Here is a 22,697-nt window from a genome sequence, read left to right as displayed (position 1 = left end):
ACCAAAAACATTCTACTATGAATTATGAATGTGGACAATCACAAATTTATGGTGTAATTGCATTTTGGACCTGGGATCAAAACTTTTTTTTTTTATAGCATTCGGTAGTCATTTAATGTACTTTTGATAATGTTAAAGTTGGTATTTTTTAAAAAACAATTACTAGTATTAACCACCTTAACCCTTCTTTAATTGTCAAACACGTCAAAGCTAACCTTTCATCTTAATCATCAAATCCAAATGAGATTTAATTATTAACTTGACATGATGGGTTAACTAATTTTTAATCCATATACGTGACCCTCCTTTCTTAAATCTTTGCTGAACGACAACTAGGAAATTAGAACGGATTAGCGTTGCTTGGTTTTCTCATCCGCGAACGATCAAACAGATCAAAGAGTACGGTGTCCGCGTGACTCACGCAATTTCCCCTATGGTTCTTATCTTCTCCAAACCGATCTGAGCCACTCGCACCCGCCCTCATCATGAAATATCTGAGCTGATTCATAACAATTCATACATTCATTCCTCTCCAGCTTTACTCACGGTTATTATTCTTCTTCCTCCTCCTCCTCTCATTGGTTTCCGAATGGCCGCGGAAATGGATCCGGACACCGAAATTCTCATAGACTGCTCCCAAATGTTCCGACCAATACAAGACGCGGCCGTGTCGAGCGCCCTACCCCCTTTTTTTCTGCCCGGCAGCCGGATACCGTCCTGGCCGGTCTGGACCCCACTCGCGTCACCACCACAGCGTCCCCATCGCTCCGATCTCCGCGCGGCGCCTCTACCTCCCGCCAGGACTCACCGGCTCCGCAAACTCCTGTCGTCATTATTAGGGGCGTTCTGCATCGGTGCCGGGCCTTCAACCCCAACCCCCTTCCTCACCCTCCTCCGTCGCTGAAGTCCAATCTCGCTGTATCCGTCGACGGGTGACCGCTCGGGCCGGCCCCGAAACGCCTCATCCGTGCCCGCCTACGGACGCTGGCTGGGCCGCCCTCCAACCTGGCCCTTTCTGAGGTTGCCGCCCTGCTGCGGCCCAAACACGGCGGCCTTCTCCCGCGTGTTCGTAGTCGGCGAGAGCGCAGGCGCGAACATCGCACACAGCGTTGCGATGCGCTGCTGTTCAGAAGGGAAAGCCAAGCTCGCAGGCGTTGCTTTGTGCCATCCTTATTTTTGGGGTTCAGAACTGATTGGGTCGGAGACGAGTGATCCGACAGTGAGAGGCAGGGTTGAGGGGTTGTGGAGGGTGGCGAACAGGCAGGGAGTTGGGGTCGACGACTCGTGGTTTAATCCGATGGCGGAGGATGCGCCGAGCTTGAGGGGGTTGGGGTGTGAGAGGTTGATGGTAGCGTGGCCGAGAAGGATGTGTTGGCGGAGAGGGGAGGGCGTATTACGAGGCAGTGAAGGGGAGCGGGTGGAGAGGGGAGGCGGAGTTTTGGTGGAGGCGGAGGGGGAGGATCATGTGTTTTTTTATATGAAGCCGGAGTGCGTCAAGGCTTTGGAGCTCAGGGAGACAATGGTTGCTTTCATCAAGCGTAAGTAGTCACTGAATTCGATTGCGTCCCGAGATTTATTTTCTACTTGAGACTGTGCTGATTTATTCTATTTCATGAGTCCGTAAGGTTAATTACAACTCAACCCAAAGGCTAACTTGGGGGCTCACTACGCCTCCTCCGCTTTCTACAAACTATCAACCCAAAACTAAAATGGAGTGGGGACCCCAATGTGAAACTATCAAATAGTCCTTGGTTCATGGCATTAGATGTGCACGGATTCAATTGTTGACATTCGTTTTGTTACATCAAGTGTTCATAAACACATACACAGAAGATGTCTATACAAAGCAGATAGTAACACATCACTTAATAAACATGGTAGAGATAAAGAAAGCGACACACAAGGATTTAATATGGTTTGGTTAATATGACCTACATCCATGGGTGATGACAGTAGAGAAATTCACTAATTAACGAGAGAAAATTACAAAGGAGATCACTCTCTAATCTCAGTTAACCCACTAGAGAATTACACAGAAAGAGTCGCTCAATTTTAACTCTCTTTCTATACTTTTTTCTCTATTTTCTTTTCTAACTCCCTCTTATTTTTGTCTCGTATGCTCTACATTCTCAAAACCTCTCCACATTTATAATTAGCAAACGTTTGTGTGAAAGAGACAATAAGTTAGGTAGAATACTTGCGCTAGGTTGTGAATAGTTCGGCTAGGTTTTAAATAGCTCGGCAACATGTTTTAAAAATAGTTAAAACTTTGACTTCTCATATTCAAGACAAACTTTCACAAATCTCCACATTGACTTAAATATGATAACTTCACTTTTATTGTCTTGCCAAAATCCCCTTTTGGGCTTAACCCCCACTTTGTTGAACTCCAAGCAATTTGATTTAATGTTTAAACTTGCGTGAAGATACGAGCTCCGTCATCATATCCGCTAGAGTATCTGCAATACCAATTTTCTCAATCTTGATGACTTTAATTTTTCTGATAAAAAAAAATACCTGACATCTATATGTTGGGTTTTTCCATGATGCATTAATGCTTCGTCAAATGTATTGCATTCTATCACAAAACATTGTAGTAACACCTCGGTGTAAGTCGATCTTCAAACATACCTCTCAACCAAATAGTGATGCGGAGGCAATGATTAATGTTTTTGGAAGAAATTCAATCATGTGAAAGCTGGATGATTGAAGCGAAAGAGTATTTTCGGACATATTCTGAGATGCAAGTTTGGAGGATCCTTTCTTTTTTGACTCGCTTCATAGAATCTTTATTATTATATATTTTCGGAAAGCTCAGGAAGTACTCTATAGTAAAAATAATTCACCGTTCTAGATAATATTCGTATTTAAAGATAATCGTCTTCAAGGTCAACTACGCGTAGAATTTTGGGTTACTTTTAATTTTCTAATTTTTATAGAAAGTTTTTTATGTAAGGATTTCTCTAAGCTTTAGGAAAAGGATACTTTAGTACTTTTTATTGTTTTGTACCCTATATAGGAGGAAAAAATTCATGTAGGGTTTTAGATTGGTTATTAATAATTCAGAAGTTTTCTATTCCTAAGGTTTTCTTGGGTATGTGCCGTTTTGCTTGTACAAAAATGAGTAATTATCTCTTTTGATTACGCTTTTGCTAATTTAGTTGGTATCAGAGATAGGCTGTTTCCTGCTATGGCCACCAATGATAACAGAGTTTTCACCCTCCCCCTAACCTTACGTAGCGAGTTGATGCCCTAGATCAAAGTGTTGAAGAAATCGTCATAGCGATGAGGAACTTGACTTCTGCCATAAACAGAGGGAATCGAAATGAAGTTAATGATGATGTGCATGCCCGGGATGCTTTCTATGATTGACCCGCCAGGGCTGGTGTTCGTGCTCAGTATCAAAATCAAGATGGCGAGAATTTAGATCTGAAGGATTATCATGCAAGGATATTCCTTACTTTTTGGGTAACCTTGATGTTGAAGAATTTTTAGGTTGGTTGAACCATGTTGAGAGGTTTTTTAAGATTCAATCTATCTCTGATGAAAAGCAGATTCCTTTGGTGGCTTGTAAATTGTGGGATGGTGCTGCGGTGTGGTGGGATCAAATTCAAATCAATCGAATTCTCCAACACAAATTGCCAATTAGCGCTTGGCATTGCATGAAGAAAGAGTTGCGATATAAATTTTTATCAGCGGATTACAACCTAATCTTATTTTCTCAATTTTAAAATTGTCGCAAGGCAATTCAATTGTGAAAAGAGGTAAATTTGTCAAACATAGCATTGAACTTTACTCCTTCTGGTAGAGTTCTATAGAAGATAATTTGTTTGATATTGAGATCAACCATGGTTCATTCAAAAAGGCCAGCAAGATAGCTATAACTACACAAATAGACAAGCAAATATCAATAGAAATAGAAAGGAGACAATTGACAATAATTCACTTCTCTTCAGTTGGCTATTCAGAGATCGTCATTGAGCACCAAGATTGTATTAATGGTTTCAAAATCAATGAAATGTTGACAGTTGAAATACAACACAGTAAGCTATCTTAGATAAAAAGTATCAAGCTTGAGACATTGTGAGATGGACTTGACACTAAGTGTTGTTGGCTTGGTTTTTACGAAGTTCATAGATGCAGTTATTCTATCAAATGATGATGAACTACAATACTCCAAAAAAAAAAAACAAAGGATGTAAAAGAGGAACTTGACTCGAACGTAGGTCCTTATATGAGAAATCTCTAAGAGCCAAATTCTTTATTTAGAAGCCACCTACAGAACCGAAAGTGTTCTACACCTTTGAGCGATGATTTTCGATCTGCACTTGCTCCTTTACAAAGAGAACCAAGTGTAGAAATTACGAAGACGAATGTTGGTTCTTTTCTTTTTGTGAAGGGTTCAAACACTAATAAGCATAATTTAAAATTTTTTGATGAGGAGGATCTGATGATGGATCATCTACGCAAGGAACCATTGCCTAGGAAAACCTGTCGCAAGTTTAAGATGAAGAAGATTGCTGATTTGACTAGGTTTCACCAGATCATGCCCATTTACCTTTAGCCAAACTCGACGATGAGTTTTGTTTAGGGTGGGGAGAATGATCCAGAGGCAATAATTAATGTTTGTTGAAAAAAATTNGATGCAAGTTTGGAGGATCATAGCTTTTAACTCGCTTCATAGAATTTTTGTTATTATATATTTTTGGAAAGCTCAGAAAGTGCTCAATATATAAAAATAATTCGTGTGCTCTAGATAATATTCATGTTAAAAGATATTTGTCTTTAGGCTCAATTGCACATGGAATTCTAGGTTACTTTTAGTTTTTTAGTTTTTATATAAAGTTTTTATGTAAGGATAGCTTAAGGACAAGGATAGTTTGATGCTTTTTTATTGTTTTGTGCCCTATATTGGGGGAACAATTTCATGTAGCGTTTTAGATTGGTTATTAATAATTCAAAAGTTTTCTATTCCTAGGATTTTCTAGGGTTTGTACCGTTTTGCTCGTATGATAATGGGTAATTATCTCTTTCAATTATACTTCTGCTATATCAAATAGCTTCTTTCACTGCTTCTATCACTGTCATACACTTTGCCTTTGTGGTAGACAAAGCAACCATCAACTGTAGAGTCACCTTCTAACTAATGACATTACATGAAAGAGCGAATACATAACCTATCAGAGATCGTCTCTTATCCAAATCATCCGCATAATCTGAATCAGAATAACTAAGTATTCGACAACCTAAATTTGTGTTCTTGTCAAAACATAAACCAATGTTAGCAGACCTTCTCAAATATTTAACTGTCCATTTCACAGTCCACTAATGACTTTTTTCAAGCTTATCCATATACCAACTCACAATACCGACTACATGTGAAATATCTAAATGAGTGCATACCATAGCACACATAATACTTCTTACTATATTGGCATAAGAAACACAAGACATGTACTGCTCATCTTTTTCACTCTGAGGTGATAAATTTGCTAAAAGAAGAAAATGAGGAGCAAACAAAATTTTCACAGGCTTGGCACCAAGCATGTCAAATCTCTCCAACACCTTCTCGACGTATTTCTCTTGAGATTGAAACAATCTTCCTTCTCATCTGTTCCTATGGATCTTCATCCCTAAAATATTTTTGTTGTTCCCAGATCTTTCATCTCAAACTCATGCTTGAGTTAAGATTTTAACTTATTGATTTCTGACATATCTTTAGTTGTAATCAACATGTCGTCAACATACAAATATAAATATACAAAGAACCATCATTGAGCTTGTTATAATAAACGCAACTATTATATTAACTTCTAGAGTAACCATGCTCAAACATGAAAGTATCAAATCTCAAATACCACTACATCGGAGAATGCTTTAACCCGTAAAGATTTATTCAACCTGCACACATGACCTTCTTTACCTTCAAGAATGAATCCCTTTGGTTGATTCATAAAGATATGCTCCTCACACTATATAGAAAGGTCATTTTCACGTCAAGTGCTCAAGCTCAAAATCAAAGTGAGCAACCATGGCAAACAACATATGGATTGAACTGTGCTTTACAACGAGAGGGAACACTTCATTGAAATCCACACCTTCGGTCTGACTATAGCATTTAGCTACCAATCGTGTCTTGTATCTAACAGAATTTGTATGTGGCGTTTCTTCTTTCTTCTTGAATACTCATTTACAGCCAACGATTTTCTGTCTCCTTGGTGGCTTCACTAATTCTAATGTCTAGTTCTTGTGAATAGACTATCTCTTCAGTCATCACAACAACACAATCTGCAGTCTCACTGTCTCTAATAGCCTCCTTATAGGTAGAAGGCTCTAGAATCTCAATCTATTCTACTATGGTAAAAGCGTAGACAACCATGTCTGCATAATGTTGAAAAGGTTAGATTTGCCTTCTTGTACTCCCGATGGTAATATTGTGCTGGTGCTTTTGCGCTATATCAGTATCTGAAGTTGAACCCTCGATAGTATCAACTAGTTTAAGATGAGTACCTCAAGCACTCCCTTTGAAGCAGATAGGCCCACATGTTTGCTAGACTACTTTTCAATACATGCGATATCACCAACGAACTCATTTCTGAGGTGATGCATAGATTTCTCATCCAAAGTAGCATCATTACTAATAATTAACTTAGTTGACTTAGGATCGAAACACTATAATCTATATCCCTTCATTGCAATAGTATAACTTAGAAAGACAACTTTCTTTGTTCTCGGTTCAAGCTTACCTTCATTAACATGAAAATAAATAGAAATACTCTTAAATGAGAGTAATTAGTAGGGGCACCATAGCATATCTCTTATGGAGTCTTAAAATTAATTGCTATTGAAAGAGATGTGTTTATCAAATAGCAAGTTGTACTGACCTTGGCCCAGAAGTCTTTTAACAAACTGGCATTAGAGAGCATGCACCAAGCTCTCTCTAAAAGTATTTTGTTCATTTCTTATGCAACTCTATTTTGTTGTGATGTATGTCGAAGTTATACAATACACACAATACCTTAATTCTTGTAGAACTGGTCAAACCCCGTGGAACAAAACTCTATCCTGTTATCAGTTTTGAGACTCTTCACTTTCTTGTATGTTTATTTTTCAATCTTAACCTTTCATTGCTTGAATATTATAAAAATATCACTCTTATGCTTCAAAGGATACACCCAAACGTTTATGAAATAATCATCCATTAACATTAGCAAAAAATGAGCTCCACCTTTTGATAGAATATGAGAGAGACACCAAACATCTGAATGTATATAATTTAAAGTATACTTGGATCTATGGATACTGGTACTAAAGGAGATTCTATGGTGTTTGTTAATATAATGCTCACAAAAGTCTGACTTGCTAGTTTTCTAACCACAAAATAGACCTTATTTGCTCAATGCATCCAATCTTCTCTCACTCATATGCCCTAATCGCATATATGCCACAAATGTGTAGTGCCAGAATCTAATTCCTCTGAGGATAACACTACTATAGTACCTATCACTGTACTATCTTCAAAGATATAGAGGATATTTACATCCTTTTCTTTCATCACAACAAGATAGCCTTTGCTAACTCTCAAAACTCCACTTTCAGCCAAAAACATAACACCGTTGGAGTCAATAGTGTCTAAAGAAATGAGGTTCTTCTTTTACTCTAGTATATATCGGACATTACTAAGTGGTCTAACATTACTATTATGTGCTATAATCTTGATTGAACCAATACCAATAGTCTTTCAAGGCATATTATTTCCCAACAATACATTCCCACCATCAATCAACTGATATGTAACAAACCATTCTCTGTAAGGGCACATACGAAAAGAACAATCTAAATCAAGAATCCACTCATCATGTGAATGTGAATTAACATTTACCGAAAGAGCTTCATGTGAACTAGAAGATTCTTCAGTGGCAATGGCAAATAAATGTTTCACCTCCCAAGAATTTGACTAAAAATTATCATTCGCTTTGAGTGCTGGACAATTAGATTTTATATGTTCAAACTTGTGACAATAATAATGCTTAATATTTTTTCTTGAACTTTACCTTGATCTAGACATGTTTCTAGATTTTTCTCTACCATTAACACCCTTTTCAGGGTGACCATAGGCAAATTAGCCTTTGGCTTAATCTTAATTTTTTTTTGAATGTAAGGCTGATTTGATGTTCTTCAAAGAAAGTGTATCTCTACTATAAACTATACTATTGACAATTTTCTCAAAGGAGTGAGGACAGCAAAGATATTCACTAATCAATATGAGAAGATTATAAAGGAGATTATTCTCTAATCTTACTTAACCCACTAAAGAATCACATAGAAAGTCACTTAATTTTAACTCTCTTTCTCTATTTTTTCTCTAATTTCTTCTATAGCCCTCTCTCCTATTTTTGTCTTGTATGCTCTATATTCTCAAAACCTCTCCCATTTTATAATGAGCAAACATTTGTGTGAAAGAGACTATCGGTTAGGTAGAATAGTTAGGTTAGGTTGTGAATAGTTGGGGTAGGTTGTAAATAGCTTGGCTACGTGTTGAAAAAAGTTTGAACTTTGACTTCTCATATTCAAGGTAAACTTTCACTCGTGCACATTTAATGCCATGGACCGTCTCCACTGGATATTTTCTCAACTCTAACACTCAACATCCTAGCTATATCATCCACTTTAATTGATTTCACAACATCATTTAACCCCCTTCTGATTACATTTTGAAATATCTTAACATTCCTCTCCTCCAAATCTAATACTCAGTAGCTGCAAATGTGACTCCCACAAAATCTTCTCTTTATAGATTTTGTTCTCTTGCGCATTGTTAACCACTGCTCAACCTCAAAATAACATTGTTAGGGTCAGATTCAATTCGAAGCCAATATAATATCTTGTTCCAAGTAGAGTACAGACATCGAAAGAAGAAGCTTGTTTACATAAAATACATTTGCTATCCTCAGACATGTTCAAGTGCATAAGCCTAAAAAGGACATATTTTCTAGTCTCTCAGCATAGGGAAGTTTATAAGCCCCCAAGGCTTTACTCAAATAATAACTTAATTTAAAGCAATTTATAATGAATGTTTAACTATTACAAACAATTTTAGATGATCAATAATCTTGGATTTAAATCCTTTATGCTTTTAAAAAGAATCAAAGAAACATTTTGTCTCACTGCAATAATCTATAATGATTAGGATGAGTTACTATGATAATTCAAAGCAATTGGAGCCTGGAGGTGACCAAGTAAACATTAATGATGAATCATGTCATGATTGATTGATACATTAATTACACATCATCATTAATCAATCAGAGAAGAAGGAATGTATTAGAAGATAGCAGGAAATAAATCCAAAACTTCTATTACAAAAGAATCAAAACTTCTTTGATTAAAAGGAAACATGAAAAAGGTTGAAGGAAAAGAATTATGAGGATGTAATTTCATTTCCTGTGCATATTAATAGTTGGATACTAAACTTGTAGCTTCCGTCGATCTCTAAGCAGAGAATTCAAGGAGACTTTTGACTACTAAATTTAGTGAATGAGGACTCATTAGAAAGATCTATCTATCTAGTTTCTAGAAAAATAAAACTATTCATGATTTAAAATTTTCTAGAGAGAGTTATCTGCATTTAAGTGAAGACTATTCAGTTCATCTGAAAATCAAGATTCATGAACTCAATTATTGTAGATGCATGCATGTATTAGATATGAAAAGTCTGTGTTAAATGCATTGAGTCTAGAGTGTTATTTTGTGGAGCACAAATGTTCATGTAATCAACAAGTTTGTATAAGCCATTTGAATCAAAGTAAAGTCCTCTTAGTCACTTCCTCTTCCAAGTTTATCTTGTTTGAGTGAGTTTGTGAGAGTGCCCATCACCTTCTAATAAAGCGGTATCAGAGCTTGGTGAGATCGAAAGGAGCCTCTCTTTCTTTCCAATATCCTCAACTCACCAGATAAAATTTTGAGAATTGGGCCATTAGAATGAAGGCCAAACTTGGTTCACAAGGGGTATGGAATGTTGTCAACAAGGTGTTGCAGAGCCTCAAGATGAAGAACCACTTACTCCACCTCAGAAGGAGACATTGGAGAAAGAAAGAAAGAAAGAAAGAAATAATGTGCTCTCACTATTATCAACCAAGGGTTAGATGATGATATGTTTGAGAAGATCACCAACAACAATACATCCAAACAAGCATGGGAGACACTTCGCAACTCTGTGCTTAGAGTTGAAAAAGTGAAGAAAGTTAAATTTCAAACTCTAAGAGCTGACTATGAGTCCGTTCTTAAGAAGAAAAGTGAATCTATCCAGGGTTATGTTACAACAATTTTGGCGCTGGTGAAAAAATGAAAAGACTCAGAGAAAATATGTAAGATGTTCATGTCGTTGAGAAAATTCTTTGCTCACTTAACACAAAGTTCAATCTTGTAGTGGTAGCAATAGAAGAAGCCAAAGGCTTGGAGGCCATGGTTGTTGATGAATTAAATAGGTCATTGCGAGTCCATGAGAAGAGGATGAACCGTGGCAAGCAAGAAAAGGTAGGCTAAGCTCTACAAGAAAAAATGAGTTTAAAGTCTAGAGGAGGTACTTCTTAGAGAGGATATGAATGAGGATGTGGAAGGGGTCGAGGTCACGGACGAGGTCATGGACAAGGAAGAGGAAGAGATGAACAAAATTCTCAATTTGAGAAGAGAAGCCAAAATTTTGTTGGTGACCATGGATGAGCAAGAGGAAGGGGAAACTCTAAAAGACACGATGAGAGGAGAAATGAAAAGTCTCAACTTGAATGCTATTTCTGCAACTAATTTGGCCATTATTCTTGGGAATGTCAAACCAAAAAGCTAGAAAAAGACATGAAACTAATTGAGCACAAAGAAGATGAAGTGGAGGCTATAGATAACCATTTTTTTAATCATTTGAGAAATGAAAAAGAAAATCAAAGATTTTGTAACTCTAGCTCTAACCCATGTTTCAATTGGGTAATTTAATGTGTTAAACAGGAATAAATATGATAGGAGTTATAGAATGCAAAGGGACTTTGAAAACCCTAAGTAAATCAATCCCTCATAGCTTCAAGCACACAAAAAAAAATGAAAAGGATATGGAGAGCACAGAGAGAAGAAGAGGGAAGATTAAGCTTCAAAAGGTTAGTGATTCAATTTTATTTCTTCACCAATTAGTTATGAATAGTTGTAGAATAAAAGAAATACCTTTTTGGCCACCAGCGTTGATTCTGGCGACCTCCAGCCTTTCCTGTGGGCAAGGGCTTCACCGGTGATGGCTATCATGGCCACTAAACCCACTTAGGACTGGTTGGGTTCAATTAGAGAAAGGATCAGACCCAAGGAAGAAGATAAAGGAAAATTTATCTAAGGCCCCTTAGAGTTTTGAGAATTTGTTTTAAGTCCAGAACCTATGAAAGGATATTTCTACATAAAATCTATTTAATGAAAAGTTTTTCCTTTTGACCCACTAATTTAGAAAAGTAGTTGCTAGGCCCAAGTTCTGTTTAAAAAGAATAGAAATAAATTTCAAAAACCCCCCTAGAAACTAAAAATATTAGTTTTATATCCAAAATAGTTTGAGTATGGAATCTTTAGTTTTTATGCATCTTGTATGATTATAGGTTTGATCGAGGAGTAGGTTCTTAGAGTACGGTTCTCCAAATTGTTATCAATTCTCTTGAGGTGAGAAGATTTCTTCTCATTAGATGTTTTTTATTATATATTGTTTAAATGATAATTTATATTTGTGCAGAGAAATTATGGATTAGACATATTATTATGTTCATTACTAGTTTTTGTTAACAAATTTAAATTGTGATAGCTATTTATCTTTTACAAGGTAAAATAATATTTTAGTATATGAGATTATTGAAAATATATCATTTCAAATTTACTATTCAAATACATTTATTAAAGAGTTCTATTTGACAAAAAATAAACTATCTATTCATTTAGATTCATGAATATTCTACTTTCATAAAATTGGTATGAGAAAAGTTTGAAAAAGTGTTTAAGCATTTATATTGCTTTTCATACTAGTGAAAATTATGAGTGATACCTTGAGCGAAAAGAAAAGTGTTTTATATGTTAAAATCCTCAGAAGTCCGCTATGGAGTGAAGTGATTTGTTAAAGCCTACCATATGGTATTAAATGTACCGATTAGTGTTAAAGTGACCCTTTGGCAAAAGTGAAGTGGCCTTCGGGCAACCTATGATAGTGTTTGGTACATTCTATTGTCGAGTTGACTTATAGTGATTTGATGCGCATTCCCATACTACTGGGCTATAATTTTCGTAGTCTTAGTATGACAACTGATGAAGTTTTGCATGTGTGGATTTAGATGGATAATTACAATTTTTAAAAGTATTTAGTGTTTATTCGCATTGTTTCATGATTTGTAAATATTCTTTTATGAAATATCACATCTATTCTTGGAAATTCCTCTTATTCAAAATATTATGTGTTTCTTAATCGTCTTTTTTGACGATAGCTTATTTAAATTTAAGTATTGATAAATTCTTAAACTTGTCTGGTCCGCTAATGATAAGTTTTCTGCTCACTGAGTGTAAACTCACCCCATTGTTTTTCAATCTTTTTCAGATAAAAAATAAATTGTTTTATATGTATCTCAGAGCTTTGGAACATGAGAAGGATCTTTTAGGGTGTTTGATGCTGAACGTTAAAGTTATATGGGTCTTGCTACTATGCATATGTACTAAGAGTCTTTTGACTCATTAGAATGAACTTGTTATAATGTAGTTTTGCTCCGAGACTTCTCTATTTGTCAATAAAATTTATTTTAAAATAAAGTTTATTGTATTATTTATGGAAGTGCACCGTAGGTTTAGCATGTGCTTTGTGCACGTGTTACCATTGTCATACATCTCAAAATAAGCTGTGCATTTTGGGGGTGTGACAGAGGCATCCTTATTCCTTTCACTTCAAGAGGATTCTAAAGGTGAGAGGAGCACGTGGTATCTTAACAATGGAGCTAGCAACCACGTGACGGGAGATAGAAGCAAGTTCATGGAGCTTGATGTGAGCACAAATGGCTGTGTAAGCCTTGGAGACAACTCAAAGGTGAATATTTAAAGGTAAAGGCAAAATCTTGCTCGCGATGAAATATGAAAGTCACAAAGTTCTTTGTGATGCTTATTACATTCCAAAGATAAAAAAATATTCTTACGCTTGGCCAACTTGTGGAGAGATGTTACGAAATTTAAATGGAAGATCATATACTTTGGCTACAAGATCGAGATTCTAACCGTACTACTAAGGTTACTATGATAAAGAACCCCATGTCTTTGTTAGATTTGAAGAATGGTGGAGCTATGTGTTCAAAGACTTGTGTCAATGATCCATCATGGATATGGCACATGAGGCTTGGCCACTTGAATTTTGGAGGACTCAAAGGCTTGGCAAAGATGAAGATGGTGAAGAGAATTTCTACAATTGATCCCCCCATTCAACTATGTGAAGCATGTTTACTTGGCAAGCATTAGAAAGAGCTTCCCGAAGCAATCCATTAGAAGAGCCACGAAACCACTCCAACTTGTTTTTCTCGATATTTGCAGTCCTATTAAACCACAATCTCTTGGTAAAAGATCTTACTTCGTACTCTTCATTGATGATTATAGTAGAAAGATTTAGGTTTATTTCTTAAAACAGAAGTCTAAGGCTTTTGATGCCTTCAAGAAGTTCAAAGCACTTGTTGAAAAAAAAAAGTGGCTATGAAATTAAAGTTCTAGGAATTGATAGGGATGGAGAATTTACTTCTAATGAGTTTAAGAGTTTCTGTGATTTGCATATCATTCGGCGTCCTATGACAGTTCCTAGATCATCTCAACAAAATAGAGTTACTGAGAGAAAGAATCAGACAATTCTTAATATGGTGTGAACTATGATGAAGGCAAAAGATATGCCAAAGGTATTTTAGGCTAAATCTGTTGCATGTGCCATATACCTTTCAAATCGCACTCCAACCAAGGGCTTGAAGAACGTAATATCAAAAGAAGCTTAGAGTGGATGGAAACCAAGTATATCACACTTGTGGGTCTTTGGATCCATTGCTTACGTCCATGTTCTCGCGTAAGAGAGATCCAAACTTGATGATCAAAGTCAAAAATTTCTTTTCATTGGCTATGATGAGAACTCAAAAGGCTACAAGTTGTTCAATCCTAGAAAGATTATGATCAATAGAGATGTGAAGCTCGATGAAGAAGCATAGTGAGATTGGAGCACTAAGGAGGAAGGATCTTACAATTTCCTACCATACATTAAAAAGGAGGAAGTGACAGATCAAAAAGCTCAAAGAGAAGCCACTCCACTGGTGTGACCACAAGCATCACCACGTTCATCTTCACCAGGATCATTTTCAAGTGAAAAAACTCTGAGATATTAAAGTCTTACAAAAATTTACAATGAAACTAAAAGGTTAGATGATGCAAATTTATTTTGTTTACTTGCTAATATTGAGCCTTTGAATTTTGAGGAAGCTATTAAGGAGCAGAAATGGACTCAAGCCATGGACGAGGAGAATAATGCTATTGAGAAGAATGACACTTGGGAGTTAGTATCTCTTCCAAGTGACAGTCAAGCTATTAGAGTTATAGGGTGTACAAGACCAAGAAGAATGCTAAAGTTGAAGTGGAGAGGTACAAAGCAAGGCTCATTGCTAAAGGATACAAGCAAAGACAAGGCATTAACTATAAAGAAATGTTTGCTCCAGTTGCCTGCTTAGAGACAATTCGATTGTTGATTTCACTTGCTACTCAAAATCATTTGGAGATTCACCAATTAGATGTAAACTTTAATGTTCTTATATCTTGAGAAGGTCTATGTTGAAAAATCCATGGATTATGTTGTTGAAAGTCATGAAGACAAAGTGCTCAAGTTAAAAAAAGGCATTATATGGGCTCAAGCAAATACCAAGAGCTTGGAATAGCCATCTAGATAAATACTTTCAAGTGAACAGTTTTTCTAGATGCAAGCACGAGTATGCTTTCTATGTAAAAGAAGAAAATGGAGATTTTTTTATTTGTGTGCATATATGTGGATGATCTTGTTTTTATAGGAAATATTCCATGTATGTTCGAGGATTTCAAGAAGGCCATGTCTTAAAAGCTTGAGATGAGCGACATGAGACCCATGTCTTATTACTTGGGAATCCGAGTGAATGAAATGGAGGAGGGCATCTTTATATCAAAAGAAGCTTATGCAAAGGAGGTACCTGTTGGGACTTGAGTCACGCCCACCGCCGCGGAAGCGATATCACCGGAGAGAGAGAGCCCTGGCTTTCGTTGTCACAAAAGCACAAGTCAACCTCTATATTCTTGTTTCTCAAAGGAAACGAGAATAGATAGTGAAATTCTTATTTCTCAAAGGAAACAAGAATCAAAAGTGATATATTTCATCAAAGTGAAATATACACTCTTCCTCTCATCAGCTCTAAGACCGAATATTGAGGGAACCTACAAGCTATGACAACTCACAGATAAAACAAATACAAACACGAGATTTTACGTGGTTCGGCAAACTAGCCTACGTCCACGGGAGGGGGGTTTCACTATGAGGAGAATACCAAATTCTTACAAATTCTCTCTCACTCACTCTTTCTTTTCTCTCAAAAGAAACTCCACACAAAACCCACTTAATTTTTTTCCCCACACCTTTCTCCTTCTCCCAACCTCTCTATTTATAGGAAACTAAAGGGGGGATCCGGATGAATTTGGCAGGCACACAAGGCGGAGGAGCGCGCGCGGGGAAGCAGGAGAAATCAGCGGGAAAAAATCCCGCCAGCGGGAAAAAAATCCCGCGCCGTGCGGCGCGGCACAGTGGGCAGCCGCCCACGAAATCCTACCCACGTGGGTGGGCCCCCCATTGGTCCCCTGCATCTACAATTCTCCACCTCGTACATCATTTGATAAACCTCAAATTTTGGACGAATACCAGAAGAACCTCACGAACTCCACCAGAGAGATATCCAGGACAAACCAGGCCAAACCAGCTGCGTCACTATACCGCGACTGCCTACGTACCCTCCATCAGGATCAAGCTAACCGTAGTTCTGCAATTATTCTCCAACATAGTCTCCACCTCACCTCCATCACCGCCCCACAGGGCCATGCCCTCTTGGGCAAATCAACACGGGCTGATATGAAGCAAGTCCAAGCAATGCTGGAACTTGCTGCCTGTGACCACCTTGGTTAACATGTCCGCGGGATTCTCATTCGTATGCACCTTCATGAGAGAAATATCACCATCCTCTATGACATCCCGCACGAAATGATATCTAACGTCGATATGCTTGGTACGAGCATGATGAACTTGATTCTTCGCCAAGTGAATCGCACTTTGACTGTCGCACCACAAGTTCACGCTTTCCTGCTCGATCCCCAAATCGTCTAGAAGACCCCACAGCCACAATGCTTCCTTCACTCCCTCCGCCATAGCCATGTACTCAACCTCTGTTGTAGAGAGTGCCACTGTAGCCTGCAACATCGATCGCCAACTAACTGGAGCCCCATGTATCTTGAATACATAACCAGTAGTAGATCGCCGTCTATCTAGATCGCCCGCATAATCTGAATCCACATACCCGTCGACTTGACATGTATCTCCACCAAAACACAGACCCGTATCCGCGGTACCTTTCAAGTACCTCAGGACCCATTTCACCGCTTCCCAGTGCGCCTTTTCAGGATTCACCATGAATCTGCTGACAACACTAACCGCCTGTGAAATATCTGGGCGTGTACACACCATTACGTACATCAATCTGCCAACTGCACTAGCATAGGGAACACGCTCCATGTGTGCCTTATCTTCCGCTGTAGTGGGAGATTGTTTACCTGAAAGCCTGAAGTGTTGAGCCAATGGAGTCACCACCGACTTAGCACTTTGCATCCCGAACTTCGCGATCACCCGCTCTATGTAGCCCTTCTGACTCAAGAACAATCGCCGATTCACCCGCTCTCTTCTAATCTCCATACCCAGTATTTTCTTTGCAGCGCCCATGTCTTTCATCTCGAACTCATTGCTAAGTTGAGATTTCAGCTTATCTATCTCCACCTTGTTTTTCGATGCAATAAGCATGTCATCCACATACAACAAGAGATAGATATAATCACCTCCACGAAGCTTCCAAATGTAGACACAACAATCATAGTCGCTTTGGGAAAACCCATGCTTTAGCATGAAGGAGTCAAATCGCTTGTACCACTGCCGTGGAGATTGCTTCAATCCATATAATGATTTCCTCAAGCGACTAACATGATTCTCCTTGTCCTCAACCTTGTAACCCTCAGGTTGATGCATATAGATCTCTTCATCTAAGTCTCCGTGCAAGAAGGCCGTCTTGACATCGAGTTGTTCCAGCTCAAGATCACCATGAGCAACAATACTCAATAGCACCCGAATAGAAGTGTGTTTCACCACCGGAGAAAATATCTCATTGTAATCCACACCCTCTCTTTGTGCAAACCCCTTAGCCACTAGCCTCGCCTTGTACCTCGTTCTACCGAGCTCTGAAGGATCTTCCTTTCTTTTATACAGCCACTTACAACCTATAGCTTTCTTTCCTATGGGCAATAGGACCACCTCCCATGTTTGGTTCTTCCGGAGAGATTCCATCTCCTCCTCCATCGCAGCCAACCAACTCTCACTATTCTTGTCTTGAATAGCTTCCTTGAAGGAGACTGGCTCATCTTCCTCCACCGAGAGTGCATACTCAACCAAATTAACATGCCCATAGTGCTTCAGGGGTTGATCAGCCCCCAGCTTCTGTACCTGCTTGTATACTCGCCTTGGCCTAGTGGAAGCCAATGCTGAACCTCCTCCTGCTCAAGCTCATCATCTACCTGATTTCCCACTTGAACACGACTAGAACCTGGTTGGTCTTTCGGTTCTATCTCAATAACCTGGGACTTAGAATTCCCAACAGTCTCAACACCATCATCCTTGGGCATCCTAGCAATCATGGACTTCTCATCAAAGGTAACGTCGCTGCTGATCACGAACTTCGAATCTTCTGTACACCAAAGGCGATAGCCTTTTACACCCTTTGTATACCCCAAGAAAATTGCCTTCTTGGCCCTCACGTCAAGCTTTCCCTTGTTGACGTGATAGTAGGCGGTACACCCGAAGATTCGGAGCCTCTCATAATCTGCATGCTCCCCTGACCACACCCGATAGGGGTGTATCACCATCCAATGTCGAATGTGGAGATCGATTCACAATATAGCAAGCTGTAGCAATCGACTCTGCCCACCATTCTTTGCCCAAACCAGCATAAGATCGCATACTCACTGCTTTCTCCCGCAGTGTTCGGTTCAGTCTCTCCGCGACCTTATTTTGTTGTGGTGTAGATCTTACTGTTCAGTGTCTGGCAATTCCCTCCTGATCACAGAACTCCTTGAAAGCACTGTCTGTATATTCTGTACCGTTATCAGATCTCAGTGTCTTTAATTTCTTGCCCGTTCTGTTCTCAACCATCGCCTTCCACTTCTTGAATGTCTCAAATACCTCATTCTTATGCTTCAGGAAATAATCGCCTTCCACTTCTTGAATGTCTCAAATACCTCATTCTTATGCTTCAGGAAATAAACCCAAGCATACCTCGAATGATCATCTATGAATGAGACAAAATATCTGGAACCACCCTTGGAAGTTGTCGAAGCCGGACCCCAAACATCCGTGTGCACATAATCTAGTATCCCTCTGCACTTGTGCTTGTTCCTCAGAAATTGAACCCTGTGCGCCTTTCCATACACACAGTCCTCGCAAAAATCCATGCAAGGCTTCTTCAGATTTTTCAGCAAACCCTCTTTACCAAGCAGATCCAGACCCTTCTCTGACATGTGCTCAAGCTTCCTATGCCATAACCGTGTGTGCTCACATGGGTTTCCACCACTTCTTTCAGCTCCAATTGCTGCATCTCCCGTCACCGTCATACCCGAGAGAGTATATAGATTACCGTGACGAACACCCTTCATCACTGTTAAGGAACCCCGAACAACCCTCTTCACTCCGTTCTCTGTTACAATCTTGCAACCCCCGGAGTCCAAAGCACCGACTGAGATGAGATTCTTCCGCAAGCCGGGAACGTGTCGTACGTCCGTCAGGGTTCGAACCACTCCATCATGCATCTTGATTTTGATATTACCTAGCCCCACCGTTTTACAAGCATGGTTGTTCCCCATCAATACGGTTCCACCATCAATGCTTCTATAGGTAGTAAACCACTTCCTGTTTGGACACATGTGGTAAGAGCAACCAGAATCAAGAATCCACTTTCCGGAGGTATCCTCGCCATCCGTGACGACATAACATTCCTTATCGCTCCCATCCTCTGAAGCGTAGCTCGCCTCTTCCTTGCCTTCTCGTCTTTCAGTCTTATTGTTGTTCTTCTTCCCACCTACTCTCTTGTTTGGACAGTCGACCTTGAAATGCCCAACTTCGCCGCATTTGAAACACGCTCGTCCCGCAAGAGGTCTCGACTTCGATCTAGATTTTCCTCCCTTGCCTTTTCCTCGCTCATTGCCTCTTCCTCTGGCAAACAGTCCCTGCGCTTGTTCTTTGTTACCACCAGTGGCCATATCACTAGTTGCAATTTTTCGAAGATCATCCGCTAGAAGCGCCGTTCTAGTGTCATCCATCGATAAATTTTTACCCACAAGCATCAGTGTTTACACCAGGTTCTCATAAGACTTCGGCAGAGATAGAAGTAGTAGAAGCGCCTGATCCTCGTCTTCCACTGTCACCTCAATGTCTTTCAAATCCGATATGATCCTATCGAACTTGTTGATGTACTCCCGGATTGACGAGCCCTCCTCCATCTTGCAAGTATACAATTTGGATTTTAAATAGATCCGGTTCGTTAGACTCTTCGTCATGAAGGTGCTTTCTAACTTCAACCACACGCCCGCAGCCGTTTCCTCCCCGTCCACCAAGAAAGCTACATCCCTTTCAAGGCAAAGGATAATCGACGCCCGTGCTTCCAGATCCAGCTCCTCCCAATCCTCATCAGACATATTTTTATGCTTCTCTCTTCCAGCCAAAGCCTTGTGCAACTTTTGCAAAATCAGCGAATTTTTCATCTGTTACCGAGCACCACCTCAAATCAGAAGCTACACCACTCCCAATCTGAATAACAGCTCTGATACCAATTGTTGGGCGCAGAGTCACGCCCACCGCCGCGGAAGCGATATCACCTGAGAGAAAGCCCTGGCTTTTGTTATCATAAAAGCACAAGTCAACCTCTATATTCTTGTTTCTCAAAGGAAACGAGAATAGATAGTGAAATTTTTATTTCTCAAAGGAAACAAGAATCGAAAGTGATATATTTCATCAAAGTAAAATATACACTCTTCCTCTCATCATCTCTAAGACCGAATATTGAGGGAACCTACAAGCTATGACAACTCACAGATAAAACAAATACAAACACGGGATTTTACATGGTTCGGCAAACTAGCCTACGTCCACGGGAGGGGGGTTTCACTATGAGGAGAATACCAAATTCTTACAAATTCTCTCTCACTCACTCTTTCTTTTCTCTCAAAAGAAACTCCACACAATATTTTCCCCACACCCTTTCCTCTACACCCCACCTCTATATTTATAGGAAACTAAAGGGGGGGATCCGGATGAATTTGGCGGGCACACAAGGCGGGAAAGAGGAGCGCGCGCGGGGAAGCAGGAGAAATCAGCGGGAAAAAATCCCGCCAGCGGGAAAAAAATCCCGCGCCGTGCGGCGCGGCACAGTGGGCAGCCGCCCACGAAATCCCACCCACGTGGGTGGGTCCCCCATTGGTTCCCTGCATCCACAAAGTTTAACATGCAAAGGATATCAAGAGAGGTACCCAAAAAGTTTAACATGCTCAACTGCAAGTCTGTGAATGCTCCGATTGAATGTGGAGCAAGGCTATCCAAAATTGCAGGATATCAAGAGAGAATTGATACAAATTTATTCAAAAGTCTTGTTGCAAGTTTAAGATATTTAACTTGCACAAGGCATGATATTTTATTTGTAGTTAGACTTGTGAGTGGTTTCATGGGAAATCCTATCGAATCACATATGATGGCAACAAAGAGGATACTTCGTTACCTTAAATGTACTCTCGACTATGAACTTTTTTTATTCATCGTCTAATAATTTCAAGTTGATGGGCTATTGTGATAGTGATTTTGCTGGAGATATTGATGATAGAAAGAGCACTACAGTTTTTGTGTTCTTTGTGGAAAATAATGTAATTTCATGGAGTTCAAAGAAACAACCCATAGTCACACTCTCAACTTGTGAGTTTGAGTATGTTGTTTCCACCTCTTGTGCTTATCATGCTACATGGCTAAGAAGATTACTGAATGAACTTCATTTGGAGCAAAGTGATGCTACCAACATCATGATAGATAATAAGTCATCTCAAGCTTTAGCAAGGAATCTAGTGTTTCATGATCAAAGCAAACATATCGATGTAAGGTATCACTTTATTCAGGAGTGCGTTGTGATGAAGGAAGTCAAGGTGGAGTATGTGAAGACTATCGATCAAGTTGCTAATATTTTCACAAATCCCCTCAAGTATGATAGTTTTCAGAGGTTGTGGTCTATGCTTGGAGTCCAGAAACGCTCAAATTTGTAGGGAAGTGGATACTAAACTTGCAGTTCTGTCTATGTCTAAATAGAGAATTTAAGGAGACTTTTGACTAAGCTATTCTTCACCAAATTAAGTGAATGAGCACTCATTGGAAAGATTTATATGTCTAGTTTCTGTAAAATCAAACCATTCATGATTTGGATTTTTTAGAAAGAGTTATCTGCATTTAAGTGAAGACTATTCAATTCATTCAAAAATCAAGATTCATGAACTTAGTTATTGTAGATGTATGATGTATTAGATATGACAAGTCTTTGTGTTAAATGCATTGAGTCTAGAGTGTTCTTTTGTGGAGTATAAATATCCATGTAATCGACAAGTTTGTATTAGCCATTTGAATTAAAGTAAAATCCTCTTACTGACTTCCTCTTCCAATTTTATCTTGTTTGAGTGAGTTTGTGAGAGTGCCCACCACCTTCCAGCATTAGTACCCTATAATGTTAATTCGTAAAATAGTTAATTCGTCTATTTATATCAATGCAGGGACAAATGGATGGCATAATGTTCAACCTACAAAGCAAGCTTCCAAGTACGATCAACATGGGAACAAAAATGCAAGAATTAAGATGAAAATCAATGAGCCTAAATATCACCACATTAGGCCTATGGTTTCGATGAGTTATGAACCCAAAATTAGGGAGCATAATGGAGATATTATTCGTAAATTCAGCAAGTTCCAAAGTATAACAAAATCTACAATTCAAATATTCATGTAATGCATTCTACTATACTGAGGATTTAAATTATATATTTTCTAGAGCACATTTATTTAATTAAAATTGGTCAAGAAAAGAGTTATTATAGCCTTCATTCAATGATTTTGTATTTCCATTTACGTCTTATTTTTCGGAATCAAAGGTGAATTAATATATAATCTCGACAACATCTATTGTTATACAAGAAGTGGATTTTTATCTATAAAAAAATGGAGTTTTTATATTGTTAATGAGCTAAGGGAAAAGCTGGAATGGAGGCCCAATGTGGAGAACATTGCTAAAGTAAGAATATTGGGGAAATCTCAGTGTATGTTTCCAACAGGC

The 22,697-nt window shown here is 38.8% G+C and overlaps 1 pseudogene; it reads left to right on the top strand.

The window, feature by feature from the left end:
• Positions 1,044–22,472, top strand: LOC109851301 (annotated as a pseudogene).

This window comes from Asparagus officinalis, chromosome 8 (genome assembly GCF_001876935.1).
Source record: "Asparagus officinalis chromosome 8, Aspof.V1, whole genome shotgun sequence".
In the NCBI taxonomy this organism is placed as follows: domain Eukaryota; kingdom Viridiplantae; phylum Streptophyta; class Magnoliopsida; order Asparagales; family Asparagaceae; genus Asparagus; species Asparagus officinalis.
Note: the sequence above shows the minus strand (reverse complement) of the source record. Positions and strands in the feature narration are given on the sequence as shown.